The sequence below is a fragment of the Sorex fumeus genome, unplaced genomic scaffold (assembly GCF_029834395.1).
Source record: "Sorex fumeus unplaced genomic scaffold, SorFum_2.1 ptg000166l, whole genome shotgun sequence".
Taxonomy (NCBI): domain Eukaryota; kingdom Metazoa; phylum Chordata; class Mammalia; order Eulipotyphla; family Soricidae; genus Sorex; species Sorex fumeus.
Window position 1 is genome coordinate 1,215,909 of NW_026606223.1, and position 14,050 is coordinate 1,229,958.

Sequence of the window (14,050 nt, forward strand, 5' to 3'; positions counted from 1 at the left end):
TGGTTCTTTTTCCTGTTTGATCTGGCTGTTTCCATAGCAATATAAACTTGAGTTCTCAAGAGGTTATTTTCAGGGAGCTCCGGCAAGCCGTGTAAAATCATTAAGTGTGCCTGAGTTTGGCTCCTGACCACTGGTCGTTGGGGAAATTCTCGCGAGACGGATTGGAGGGCCTGGATGAAGTTTTTCCTGAGCGCGTCTCCTCTCAGCCTGCCCATGTCCTGTTGCAGATTCACCAGAGCTCACACAGCCAAGGTTTGCATTCAGGCAAAGATCTGGGAAATCAAGGTTCTCTCCTGGGTCTACTGATCTCACCTCGTTTAGCCTTGGTCATGAGTGTTCCTTTTCTGGCTCACTGAGTTGCTCTCAAAAATGATGGTGAGGGGTCAGAGCGATAACCACAGAGGGTAGGGCACTTGCTTTGCGTGCAGCTGACCTGGGTTCTATCCCTGGCATCCCATAGGATCTCTGGTGCATAGCCAGGAGTGATCCCTGAGCACACAGCCAGGAGTAGCTCCTGAGCAGTGCTCAAAACAAAACCAAAAAATGACAGTATGGTTGTTCTCCAAAGTGAGCTCTCAAAAACAGCACTGGGCCTCAGCCCCTCTTGTCTGCGTGGGGCAGCCTGGCTTCTCTGTGAGCTTGTGCTGAGAAGACAGCTGAGGCCCTCGGGGATGTGGGCAGAGAATCCTCAATGATGACAGGCCAGAGCTTCTGGCCTGGTGACTAGCTTGATGCAAAGGTGAAACTTCGTTGGCCCTGATTCCTTCTACTGTTTCCCACTGAAAGCCAGAGTCAGTCCTATCACGGCTGGTAATTTTTGTTGCCAGGGGACACAAATCCAGTTTGGTACCTTGTAAACATCACAGGAAGGATGGACTCACTTTGAGCAGCGGTATTAGTCACCTGTTGCCAAATGCACACATCCGAACTTTCTTGCCCACTGCCTCTTGCTCTTAGATTGACTAAGGAAGACACACCCCACTGAAGAATGGACGAAACAGGGACAGAGAAGGACATGTTCAGCGTGAGCATGGCCAGGGCCACTCTAACAGTTGGTGCAGGGCCACTGACCCCCATGCATGCCTCTTCTATGGCATCAGAAGGACCTCACCCCTGCCCCTAAGTGAAGGTGTAGCAGTAGGGGCAGGACAGAGCTTTGGACAGAAAGGACATGCTGGGCTAGCCCTGCCCAAGGATGAGCTCCCCTTCTTCCCCTTCTGGGAAAGGCAGCCTAGTGGCCCAACCACAGGGAAAGGACAAAAGCCTGGGACACGGAGCAGATGGCCTTTACTTCGGCCAAGTCCTGAGGTTAGGATGGGGGGACTTCATGTGTGACCCGGGCAATGATGGTACAAGGAACTTCTTACTCCCACCTCTCCATCTTGCCTAGGTTTCTGGAGTTTGGGATCATCCCCTGATGCCTTTCTGGGCTCTGATTCCTACTCATCCTCTGGCCTTACCTTGGAGGAAGAGCCTGGGTTCCTCAGCTTCTGCTTCCAGGCATAAAAATTCCCACTGAGGGGTCGGGGCCATAGAATGGCGGGTAAGGTGCTTACCTTATACCCAACAGTCGGGGGTTCCATCCCCAGCACCCCAGGTGGTCTCTCAAGTCTCGCCCTGAGTGCAGAGCTAGGAGTAAATCCTGAGCACAGCCAGGTGTGGCCCAGGTTTTATTTTTTTTTAATTTAAAATATTCCATTAAACAATTCTGGGTGCTTGCACGACCTACTCATCTCTGAAGCCACTGTGGTGGCCAAGAGTCTGGCGCATTGTGACGACAAGTCCAGGCTAATGTTTCCATCCCTGTGACAGGATAGGGTATTGGTATCAGGAGGGGCTCTGCCCACCGCAGCCTTGCAGTGGTGAGGAAGCAGCTTTCAGAGGAGAAGCATGTGCTCACATGTAAGAACCTGACACCCACCAGCCACTGTGTTCATGGGAAGCCTAGTCTCCTTAGAGATGGGTGAGCTATAACCCTGAAATTTCAAAATTTCACAGTATTTTAATTGATTAATTAATTATTTTTAATTGAATCACCGTGAGCTACAGAGTTACAAAGCTTATCATGGTTGGGTTTCAGTCATACAGTGTTCCAACACCCATCCTTCCACCAATGTGGAAGTTTCCCACCACCAATATCCCAGTTTCCCTCCCTCCCCCCTCCCCACAGTCTGTCTCTATGGTAGGCACACGCCCCCCCCCACCCCGGGGCATTATGGTTTGCAATACAGGTACTGAGGCAAATCATAGAGGCATTAAAAAAACTGCTAGTGGGGCTGGAGCGATAGCACAGCGGGTAGGGCATTTGCCTTGCACAAGGCTGACTCCGGTTTGATTCCCGGCATCCAATATGGTCCCCCGAGCACTTCCAGGAGTAATCCCTGACTGCAGAGCCAAAAGTAACCCCTGAGCATCTCTGGGTGTGACCCAAAAGCAAAAAAGGCCTTAGTTTCAAGATTATGGAGATAGTTCAAAGTTATCACATGTATCATATATCATGTTTGTTCCTTTCAAAATGCAGTTCTTATCCAGAGTGATCATTTCCAACTATCTTTGTCATGGTGGTTCAACTTTCACAGTATTTTAAATAGCAGCAAGAGAATCAGTATATATATATACATATATATGTATATATATATATTTTTAAAGATTCTCACCTTGCTAAGCACCCTCGGTTTTATTCAAGGATATTTCTGTCATACTCAAAATCAAAAGGCAGACACACCAAACTGAACACTGTTTTTTAGAAGGAAGTTTTCAATATAGATCCCCAGGGATGTAGCCACAGACTAGTTGATTCTCTCTGGGTTTTCCCTCTGAACCTATAACATAGTATTTGGTCAGTTAATCAAGTGTTGGTCTCCCCAGTGGTATTTGGGGTACTGCGGCCACTCCTGGTGGGCCTCCACCTGTCAGCACTGTGTGGGCTCGATGGTTCAGTGGCAGGGTCCATCTACATGCTGTTCATTGGGCCCATTGGTGCTGAGAACCACCACAGGGACCACGTAGAACTGGGAATCGAACCTGAGGTCTTGTTCATACAATTCTCTAGCCCTTTGAATTTTAATTTAATTTTATTTTTATAAAGTAGTTCACAGTATTTGATTAGATTTAATATTCGAACACCAGTCAAACCACCATTATACCTTCCCACTACCATATTTCAGATATTCCCATCCCGAACCCCAACTCTGCCCCAAAGCAGAACCAAAGGAATTCATTTTGTATTGTTTGTTATGAATTAAACTGCTGAAATTGATCCAAAAAAGTTTCCTTAGAGGAAAGTGTGTGAAGATTATTGTATTTCACCCAGGGGCTGTTAAGCCCTTGTATAAGAGTTCACTAACATGTTGTTGAAGGTTGAGCCATGCCCTTTGAACTCTCCCCGCAGCCTTGAACCTAGCGCCTTGAATGCCGCTAAAAGTTATCTTGAAAAAACAGGCTACTTCAAAAACACTGGTGAACAACATGGTAGGCTGATAATGTATTGCTTCATCCCAGAAAACTGCAACTGAGCCCAGATTAGCTTCACAAAGCACATTTCTTTGTGCGTTAGTTCTTCAGAAACCAGAGCCTATTTTTGGTAGACATGAGCTCTCCTTCTGCCCCTGCTGGTAAGAGAGGCAGGAGAGGAATTAGGCGTGAGGATGAAAACCAAAATCGTCTAGAGGCCAGAAGCTCAAAGCACTACAGCGGCACCTGAACCCGGGTCTATGTTGAGTTCTATCTCACCTGATAAGACTGAGTGGATAAGACTGAGTGGGAGAGGAAGGATCACTTCCGACTTGGATGTATCTTTATTCTTACTGTTGTTGTTAGATTTGGGCTATAGCCAGCTGTACTCAGAACTAACATTGGCTCTGTGCTCTGAGGTCATTTCGGCAGCAGTTTGGGACATGTGCAATGTTGGGAACGGAATCCAGGTTGGTAGCATGCAAGGCCAGCACCTGGACCTATATTCTCACGGGCTACTTCCCACTTTACTTTTATTATTATTATTATTATTATTATTATTATTATTATTATTATTATTTTGGCTTTTTGAGTCACACCCGGCGATGCTCAGGGGTTACTGCTGGCTCTGCACTCAGGAATCACTCCTGGCGGTGCTCGGGGAACCCAATGGGAAGCTGAGGATCGAACCTGGGTCAGCCGCGTGCAAGGCAAATGCCGTACCTGCTGTACTATCGCTCGGGCCCCTACTACTTCCCACTTTAGAAGCTGAATAAGAAGAGGCTTGTCCGGCTTCTCCTGCAGCTATGGCCTGGAAGTAGGTCCTAATTAGGAGATGCTCCATTGACGACTTCGGCTTGGTAGGCTCTGACACTAACAACCAGGCCTGTGGCTACGGGGTGACCTGGGCACCCTGCTTGTAGCCGCAAGAGGGTGGGAGCAGGAGTCAGCCACTTCTCTGGGAGGGGGGTGCTAGCCGGAGCTGGGGCGTGTGCAGGACTCATCTATGGAGTGGCCAGGCGGGTTGGTTTGCTCGGGGGTGCTGTGGGCAGTGGTGCTGGCTGGGAATTGGCACATGTTGCTTTTTCACACAGATCCGCTGTGTGTCTAGCAATGGTCTCTGCAAACCTCTGTGCTAGTTGCGTCCCTTGGGACACGCAGAGCTCAAGTGGGAAATGACAGCGTTTCTGCTGGGAAGGTTCCCTCTTTTGCGGTCCTGAAATGCTCCTGGAAAGTGAAAAAGTGAGAAAAAAAAGTGAAGGAGTTGTCCCTTCAATAGACGTTTTATTTTTATTTTATTTTTGGCCCGCTCGAGCAAATCGACGATCAACGGGAGGGCCTTTACCTTTACCTTTACCTTACCTTTATTTTTTAAAAAAGCCAACAGATCACACCTTGGCAGTATAATTTTATCTGTGCATATCTGTGTATCTGTTCCTACAGATAAACTACAGCTTTACCTGTGTGGGCTGCAGTTTGAAGGCAGCCCACATATGTTTGCTAAATATGTTCTCTAGCCCTTTGAGCGATCTCCCAGCCCCGAACCTAGAACCTTTTTAATGCCTTTAGAGGTTATCTTGAGGAACACCTTTAGCACAGCGGGTAGGGCGTCTGCCTTGCATGCAGCCAACATGGCCGACCCGAGTTCGATTCCTCCGCCCCTCTCGGAGAGCCCGGCAAGCTACCGAGAGTATTCCATATGCCAGACACAGTAACAACAAAGTCTCCAATGGAGACGTTACTGGGCCCGCTCGAGCAAATCGATGATCAACGGGAGGGCCTTTACTTACTTACTTACTTAATTTTTTAAATTAAAAATTATGGGGGCTGGAACGATAGCACAGCGGGTAGGGCATTTGCCTTGCATGCAGCAGACCCGGGTTCGATTCCCAGCATCCCATGGGGTCCCCCGAGCACTACCAGGAGTAATTCCTGAGTACAGAGCCAGGAGTAACCCCTGTGCATCGCCGGGTGTAACCCAAAAAGTAAAAAAAAAGAAAAGAAAAGAAAAAAAATTATAAATTAAGTGATACTTCAGTTAAAATGTGGTTTTATCCAGTTTGATTCCTAGAACCAAATGGACGGGTTAAAAAACATCTTTTCTTTAAAAAAAACACAGATGGCTTCTTTGACTGAAGTTTTTTTTTTTTTTTTGGTAATTCTATTAGCCATTTAGTTGTAACAAGTAGTATAAAATAGATCCTTATGTGCCTGCAAAGGGAACTGGCTTTGGGACTGCTGGGAAAATGCAAACAAGTGTGGAGAAGGGGTCACGCCGGTGGCGGAATTGGTGTTGGAGCATTGAATGCCTGAAACAACACTATTATGAACAACTTTGTAAATCACAGTGTTTAAATAAAAAAAATGTTAAAGACAAAATAAAACACGACCAGGTTAAAAAAAATCCATAGGTTAGCTGTTAATAGCTAAAAGTTCCCAAATCTGAACTTGCAATTTCAGCTTATTTCTTTTTTTTTTAAATTTTATTTTCATAAGGCAGTTCACATTCACTGATTACATTCAATATTTCAACAGCAATGCCACCACCATTACACCTTCCCACTGCTATCATTTCGAATTTTCCCACCAGCATTCAAGCCTGCCTGCCAGGGCCAGATGCTAGATAATTTATTTTCTATTGCTTATTATGAATATCTTGAGAGGTCGTGGAGCTGCAAAAGTGACTGGGTGCTTCTGGAATTCTAAAACTGTGAATGGCTGGGATCCAGAGATTTCTTTATAGGGAGCTAATTCATTTTGAGATTCATTTGGAAGTCTCTGGACCAAGGCCGTTGATGCGCTGAGATGGTGCCCGGATCCTGGGTGTGACACCCAGGACCCCAGGCAGGCAGGCAGGCAGGCAGGGAGACAGTAAGGAAAGGCCTGTCTCCACTACCACCACGTGGCCTGGAGTCTGAGTCCTTGAACCCCCGTACCTGGGTTTTGCTTCTGGAAGCTCATGGTCACCGGTGTTTCATCTGGGGCGGCCACAGAGAGCACACCCAACTGAGCGCTCCAACTGAGGTGCCCTGGTGAAATTGGCACTGCGTCCGCAGAGATCTCCAGTGAGCTGCTGTCTTCCGGGATTCACTGCTGTGCCTCCAGATCAAGGCCGTTGATGCGCTGAGATTCAGTTCATTTCTGATTTTTTTCCTTTTCCCTCTTGGAAAACCGGTTCTCTCACCTGGCTAAAAGGTACACCAGCAGCTGCTTGCCGGGCTGGGGGTGACTCTGTCACCTTCTCTGCAGGACTCATCCACGTGGGACTCATCCACAGGGTCCCTGAGGAACCTCGGCAATCAGGACCCTAGTAGACTCTGACTTGCAGAGCAACCAAAGTGGACGCTGCTGATTTTTAGTTGAAAAGGAATTTATTCAAGTCAGCTCAGCGGTCCCCCTTCTATCTGAGAGAACTGGGGCATTGGGCTCCAGGGAAGAGGACTACCGGTCCAGCTTACACTCCGTGGAACCGCCACAACAGGCCCCATGGTTGCTTGGTGCGGCCCTGGTCGGTTACATGCCAGTGCAGGGCTGGGTGGGGCTGGATGCAGCCTCAGGACCTTGGCACCTGTGGTCACTGTCATTGGAAGACCTGTGAGGTTCCTCCATGCCACACCCTCTCTTGGTTTTATAATTTAACATGTGGGGACAGGTCTGTGTGGTTGGCAGAGCTTGAGGCATGCCATGATTGCATCCTAGCTGCAAGGGAAGTGGGGGATGAGCCTCGGGGATTCCTGGTGTCTGTGGTGCAGAATGAACTTCGCCACAGACAGAAGGGGCCTCTGATCTGGAGGGAGCCAAAGAGAACGTCCATCATAGTCCCCCAAGCCTAGAGTTGCCCATCCTCACCTCAAAGCACCTAGGTCTTCCCTACGTATTGCTCGGATGGTGTCAAAGGCTAAGAATTTTAGGGGGACATACAGGGGAAAGGTTGGAAAAGAAGAAAAGCAGAGGAAATGGTTGGGGTGGGGTGGGGTGGGGAGAATGAAATGTAGCCACAAAAGGAAACATTCAAAGGGACAATTCCTGCCTTGAAAAGCCTTGAAAAGCCCTGCTAAAGCACAGCCCTTCCACTTCTTCATTCATGTGGCTTGACTTATCTATTTGGCTTTATAAAGACTCTACAAAGTGCCAGCAGAGCCCTGGGAAATTCATTTTTTTGTATGTGGTCAGGAGATGATACTGGACCCAACCCAGAAGTTGTTCAGCTCAGTCAGTCGCCAAAACACCAGCTGCCTAAACGATGAGTTGGTCTATCCACGAGCTAGCGATTCAGCCAACAGACAGATGGCTAAGAAAGGCAAGTGAGTTGGTGCATTGCTTGTCAGCGAGGCTGACAGCCAGCTCAAGTAGCCAGCAGCTAGCGGAGTCGGAGGCCAGAGCCCGTCACCTCAGCTTGGTTCCTAGAATCCCGTGGGCACCTAATTAGCAGGCGAAGGACAGTACTGGGCCACTTCACTGCACTGAGCCCACAGCCTAGTGAGAAGGAGTTCCTTCCCCCTCCCCTCCACCAAGCCCAGCAATAAATAAGGCACGGTGGGCTGGGAGCAAAGCCAGGGAGAGATTCTCAGAACCCAGCACGAAGAATGGAACATCTGTGAACAAGGAACATCTGTGAAATGGGAGTGTAGGGGAAGAGAAGGCTCCTTGCAGCCTTTCCAGAAACAGATCACACGCCCAGGGATAGGAAAGAAGCTGCAGTAATTCACTGAGAATTCGAGGAAAAACAAGTTAACTTAAACATTTTTTTTAGGGGGCACACCCACTAGAGTCAGGGTTTGCAACCTAGTTATGAATCAGGGATCACTCCTGATAGAGCTTGGGGGACCCTAGGGGGTGCCAGGGATCAAGTGAATTTTTGGAACAATTTAGCGTTGTCATCGGAACTACACACAAAAGTGGTTGAATTTGGAAACTGTGGCGTCCCACTTTATTTCACATTATTCCACAGACTTTCAGCACATCCCATGGCACCCCAGGAGAATATCCGAGGCTGGTTCCACGATACTGTTGGGGAAGAAACTGTTGGGAAGATGCATGGAACAGCACGAATGTCACTTAACTTAATCACTTAACTTCCCGTTAGTTGTCGATTTGCTCGAGCGGGCGCCAGTAACGTCTCCATTTGTCCCTGTCGCGTGCTAGTGTAGCCCAATGGCATCTGTTCGCTTTGGGAACATGAAGGGCCTCAAACCGATCGTTCATGATCTTGACGAAGAAGTCTGACCATCTGGAAGGTGGGCGGCCACGCGGTCTTTTGACATCCCGTGGAATCCAGTCGGTAACAGCTCTAGTCCAGCGGTCGTCTTTAAATCTCATTACGTGACCAGCCCATCTGATTTTCGACACCTTGGCAAATGAGACAGTGTCCCTGATTCTTGATTGTCGACGGATGTCAGAACTCCGGATTCTTTCTCTCATTTGAGTGAAACGTGATATTCCAAGCATAGCTCTTTCTATTCTTCTTTGGGAGACCTGAATAGCGTTCTCATCTTGTTTGCGTAGGGCCCAGGTCTCTGAGGCATATGTTAATGCAGGAAGAACAGTGGAATCAAAGAGATGTGCCCGGAGCCGGAGGTTCTTCGTCCTCTTAGCTATTTCTTCGACGTTCTTGAAGGCGTTCCAAGCCGCTCTCTTCCTCCTGCGCAGCTCGGGTGCCAGGTCATTTGTCATGTTGACCTCTCGACCTAGGTACACATAGCTGTTGCATTCGGAGATGGTCGTTCCATTGAGAGCGAATGGGGCATCAGGAACAAGGCTGTTTCTCATAAACATTGTCTTCGTAAGATTCAGCTGTAGTCCTACCTTTCCACACTCACGGTCAAAGTCGGCCAGCATTTGTGCCGCTTGGCTGATGTTTGGTGTTATTAAAACAATGTCATCAGCAAAGTGGAGGTGGTGTAGTTGCCGACCATCTATCTTCACTCCCATTCCTTCCCATTCCAGTTGTCGCATGATGTTCTCGAGGGTGGCACTGAAGAGTTTTGGTGAAATGGTATCACCCTGCTGCACCCCTCTCTTGACATCAACGATCACTTCTTTGTAGAATGGTGAGATCCTGGTAGTGAATCCGCAATACAGCTCACGGAGGATCCTGATGTATTGGGCTTGAATGCCCTGATTGGCTAGGGCTTCAATGACCGCTTCCGTCTCAACAGAATCAAAGGCCTTCTTTAAATCAATGAACGTTAAGCAGAGCGGCATCTTGAACTCCCGAGAAATCTCAATGAGCTTGGTTATCGTGTGGATATGGTCGATGGTGCTGAATCCTTTGCGGAACCCTGCTTGCTCTCATGGTTGTCCTTCATCTAGTGTTCTGCCAATCCTATTTAGGATGACTTGAGTGAACAACTTGTAGATGACAGACAATAGGCAGATCGGGCGATAGTTGCCAATGTCATGGATGTTTCCCTTCTTGAACAGTAGTACGGTCCTGCTGGTTTTCCATTGGGACGGAACCTTGCATTCAGACAGGTAGCGAGTGAAGAGCCGAGCCAGTGTATGGTCGAATGTGATGGTCAAGAATGTGAAAACAGGGGCTGGAGTGATAGCACAGCGGGGAGGGCATTTGCCTTGCCCATGGCCGACCAAGGTTCGGTTCCCAGCATCCCATAGGGCCCCCCGAGCACTGCCAGGAGTAATTCCTGAGTGTGGAACCAGAAGTAATCCCTGTGCATCGCCGGGTGTGACCCCCCCAAAAAAAGAATGTCAAGACAACTAAAAGGGATGTGAATGAAAGGCACGTAGAGTGACAAGAAAGCCAGAAGGTGATCTGGTTAGAGGATCAGTCTGTCATCTAACTGTGTGATGCAAGTCTCTGTGCTTTATCTGATATATGCTTAATGTACACTGTATGGACTGGAGCGATAGTGCAGTGGGTAGGGTGTTTGCCTTGCAAGCGTCCAACATGGCTACCCAAGTTCAATTCCTCCGCCCCTCTCAGAGAGCTCGGCAAGCTACCGAGAGTATTTCACCCTTACATCAAAGCCTGGCAAGCTACCCATGGCATATTTGATATGCCAAACACAGTAACGAGTGTCGCAATGGAGATGTTACTGGGCCCGCTGGAGCAAATCCATGAACAACGGGAGGACAGTGACAGTGACAGTATACTGTATTGGATAACATCTACACATGTGCGTCTATGTGTGTGCTTCTCACCTTGAACTTTGATAGCATTTAATTTTTCACGAATCACGACGACCATCCTGTTATTCATCGATTGCCTCGAGCAGGCCCCAGTAACGTGGCGCTGTTTGAGGGTATGATTCCAGGGGAATGTGACTCAGAGGACAGGCCACCTCAAGAATCCTCCCGGGTTGTCTGAGGTCGCCCATACGCCTGCTCCTGGAAGCCCCACACAGCCAGCTTTCCCTGAGTTCACTGACAAATGGGTTCGCAGCCTGTAGGAAAACAGGACTCTTCAGGTGCGAGCTTCACCCTGCAAGATGCTCCGCTTGGTGGGGTGGAGTGATGGGGTCTCTTCTGCAGAGCTGTACACCCCGTTTGGGCCCCGGAAGCAGAGGACAGGAGCCTTTGCACGGAGGCTGCACATCCCACTCCCAACCCCCAACTCTGCACACACAAGGCAGGGTGGAGAATGAGACGCCGCGGTCCCCAGGGTGACTCAGCTCCTAGGATGCCTCTGGCTCTGGCCGCCTCAGGCATCCTCGCTGCTGAGCTGCTTCCCCCACCTCCTTGGTGTCCCATCCCCTGCAGCTGGCCTGCTGTGTCCTCTGGGGAGACCTGACCTAACACAGGATGTTCAAACCCTAGAAGCTCTTTCTGCTCTTTCAGAGAGTCCAAGTGGCAAGATCCAGTGGTGAAGAGCATGGCATAGAAACAGAAACAAGGGCCAGAGAGATAGTATAAGGGTTAGGGGGAAGGCTTTGCATGTGGTAAAGCCCAGTTTGATCCCTGGGACCATTTTGATCTCAGGTCCCCTGAGCCCTGCCAGGAAGGATCCCTGTGCACAGAGCCAGGAGTAAGCTCCAAGCACAGGCAGGTGTGGCCCAAAGCAGAAAGGAGAGAAAGAAAAGAGGGACAGAGGAATTAAGGAAGGGAGAAAAGGAACCAAGTCGTATCTTATTGTCCAGAACTTCTGTACCCGGTCATTCAGCACTGGATCTGGGTTGTTTCCAGATCTTTATTATCATTATCATTATTATTATTATTATTAGCAGAGTCTTCTGCCCCCACACCTGGCTGTCCTCATCGGGGCCCCTTGGAGGGGGGCAGGTCGAGTCTCCCTCCCCACCCCCGCCCTGAGCAGAGCCCTAGGAGCTGAGGACCTCCGGAGCCAGCCACGGCCATGTTGGGACCACTCTCCACACGTCCAGATGGGCCTCAAGCATGAAAGATCTGGCAGAGGAACCCAGGCATGTGGGTCCCGGGGTTGAGATCTCCAAGCCTGCTCAGATTGGGACTGGGCCTTCTCCACCCAGACCCCCATCTTCCAGTAGGTAGGCGTCATACCCACCAGCTGCTGCCAGCGCCAGGTTGGTCTCATCAATGGCCAAGACCCAGAGACTATAAAACCCAGCTCCCAGAAGCATGCGGCCGCATTTGCGGCCGCGCGAACATCTTGTCTCATTTTTTCTTTGGAGAACCTGGCAGGCTACCAAAAGTATCCTGCCCACATGGATGGCAGGATATACATGGCAAACTTCCTGTGTTGTACTCAATGTGCCAAATACCAGTAACAATGATGGGTCTCATTCTCTTAATCTTGAAAGAGCATTGAAATGGCTCTTTTAAAATCTCAGGGCTAGAAAGAAGGAGATGTTACTGGTGCCTGCTCGAGGAAATCAACGAACAACAGGATGATGGTGATTGTGATCATTATTATTAGGGCTGGAGTGATGGCACAGTGGGTAGGGTGTGTTATTATTATTATATTATTATTATTATTATTATTATTATTATTATTATTATTATAGCAGCGATAGCACAGCGGGTAGGGCGTTTGCCTTACAAGCGGCCAACATGGCCGACCCGAGTTCGATTCCTCCGCCCCTCTCGGAGAGCCCAGCAAGCTACCGAGAGTATTCGATATGCCAGACACAGTAACAACAAAGTCTCCAATGGAGACGTTACTGGGCCCGCTCGAGCAAATCGACGATCAACGGGAGGGCCTTTACCTTTACCTTTACCTTATTATAGCACAGTAAGTAGGGCGTTTGCCTTGCACGTAGTCGACCAGGCTGACCCGGGTTTGATTCCTCCACCCCTCTTGGAGAGTTAGTTCTGCAAGCTACCGAGAGTATCTCGCCTGCATGGCAAAGCCTGGCAAGCTACCCGTGGCGTATTCAATGTGCCGAAAACAGTAACAAGTCTCACAATGGAGATGTTACTGGTCCTGCTCAAGCAAATAGATGAACAATGAGAGGAGAATGCTACAGTGCTATCATCATCATCGTCATCATCACCATCATTATTAATTTGAGTTGATGGGCCATACCTGGCCATGCTTGGAGCTGTTTCCAGCTCTGTGCGGTGCTCAGGGTTAAACTGACTCAGTGTTGAACTGACCCTGGGCCTCCTCATGCAAACCCTGTGCTCAGCCTGTTGAAGTATCTCTCTGCCACCGTCCTCGCTATTAAAAATAGTGTTGCAGTGAACCTAGATGTGCCAATGTCTTTTTGAATTGAATGTTCTTTTTATAAAATTTATTTTGAATAGCACAGCGGGTAGGGCGTTCGCCTCACAAGCGGCCAACATGGCCGACCCAAGTTCGATTCCTCCACCCCTCTCGGAGAGCCCGGCAAGCTACCGAGAGTATTCGATATGCCAGACACAGTAACAACAAAGTCTCCAATGGAGACGTTACTGGGCCCGCTCGAGCAAATCGACGATCAACGGGAGGGCCTTTCCCTTTCCCTTTTCCCTTTACCCATCCCTCCACCAGTGCCCATTTCCCACCACCACGGATCCCAGTATCCCTCCCACCCACCCCATCCCCCCCCCGTCCCATCCTGACTCTATGGCAGGGCATTCCCTTTTGTTCTCTCTCTCCTTTTGGGTGTTGTGGTTTACAAAAGAGTTAAGCCTGATTTTCAGGGAGAAATGTTGGATGATTTACTTTCCATTGATCACTTTGTATATAAGGAGATGTCGCACACCTGCATAAGCGGCCGGGCGGTTTGGAATAAAAGTCCTGGTTCCCGCATGCCCGAGCTATGCTTGTAGAGGCTCATGGTCACCGGGGTTCCATCTGGAGAAGGCGGGATGCAGCACCTACCCCACCTGGGACCTCCCGGTGATATCAGCTCTGCTTGGGACCTGGAGCATTCTCTGGGAGCTGTGGGGCCCTCCAGCAGTTTTCTTCTTTGTTGTTGTGTGCTGTAAAGATGGTTCTAGGGGGCCGAATTAAATGTTCTTATGGTCTTAGGAGGTGCTCAGGAGTGTAATCATTGGGTTGCAAGGTAGTTTTATTTTTAATTTATTGAGGAAGTCTCTCACTGTTTTCATTAGAGATGGAACCAGCTGAAAATCTCACCAACAGTGAAAGAGAGTCCCCCCCCCCTTTTTTTTTACCACATCCACACACTGGTTGTTTAGGATATTTTTTGTTTTTGTTTTTTTTTGGGGGGGTCAC